Source organism: Aplysia californica, unplaced genomic scaffold (genome assembly GCF_000002075.1).
Source record: "Aplysia californica isolate F4 #8 unplaced genomic scaffold, AplCal3.0 scaffold01000, whole genome shotgun sequence".
In the NCBI taxonomy this organism is placed as follows: Eukaryota; Metazoa; Mollusca; class Gastropoda; order Aplysiida; family Aplysiidae; genus Aplysia; species Aplysia californica.
In genome coordinates, this window is record NW_004798270.1 from 16,276 (window position 1) to 17,460 (window position 1,185).

The window sequence follows — 1,185 nt, forward strand, 5'->3', positions numbered from 1 at the left end:
TCTCTCTCTCTCTCTCTCTCTCTCTTTCTCTCCTCTAATTTCATCCTCTAACTCACTTCTTCATTGCTGGATTTCTTCACACACTCACTCACCCTGCCTGCATTTTTTCTTTTGCTTATTTATCCACTTGTCTGTCCATCTTCCTTGTATGTTTTCTCTTGCATGTTTATCAGTCTGCCTATTTTTCTAACTGTCTCCTCAGGCTGTCTGGCTCTCTCTCTCTCTCTCTCTCTCTCTCTCTCTCTCTCTCTCTCTCTCTCTCTTTCTGTGTATCTCTCCCCCTCTCTCTCTCACACACACTCCCCCTCTCTTTCTCACCCCTCCTCTCTCTCTCTCTCTCTCTATCTATCTATCTATCTATCTTTCTATCTATCTATCTATCTATCTTTCTATCTATCTATCTATCTTTCTCTCTTTCTCTTTCTCTCTCGTTGCCTGTAACCTTCTCTCATTTCCCTTCCCTTCTTTTATCTCTATGTGGGTGAGTAAAAATCTCAAGTGTAAGTGGGTGCGTGCTTTGGTGACACGATACAGGGACAAATATATATATATATCTGTGTGTGTGTGTGTGTGTGTGTGTGTGTGTGTGTGTGTGTATGTAAAAATGATAATGACAATCTTCATTTATCTCGCTGGGAGAAATTTGTCTTGGTCGTTAACAATGGCAGTAGTCAGTAGACGTTACAAAGATTCAAAGGTTAGGTGCACTCACGCATACGCTCAAGACAGGACATTAGTAAATACATATTGTTATATATTATAACCTTGATCTATCCAGGAGATGCGCGCGTGTGGAGATATTTCACAAAACTGCTCATTCCTTCGGTCCGTCTTTTTTCGCCCGCTCACTCACTCACTCACTCACTCACTCACTCCTGAAGTGGGGATATAACTTTCTGAACTGGATCGATAAGGAGTTTCGGAATGTGATCTTCCTTGTAGTGTGAGTGTATGCATTTTTCTGAACTGTGCTGGTAGTAGTGTGAGTTTGTGCATCTTTTCTGAACTGTGCCGGCTGGTGTTGAGTTCGTTAGAGATTGCAGGACTTCATATTTGTGTATTCGGTGTATCTTGAGTGTCAGAGAGGCTAAACGTAAGTGCATTCTTCGTTGATGTCGTGCAAAACAATAACAAACGTTCTCTCTTTCTCTCTCGCTTGCCCCCTCCCCCCCTCTCTCTCTCTCT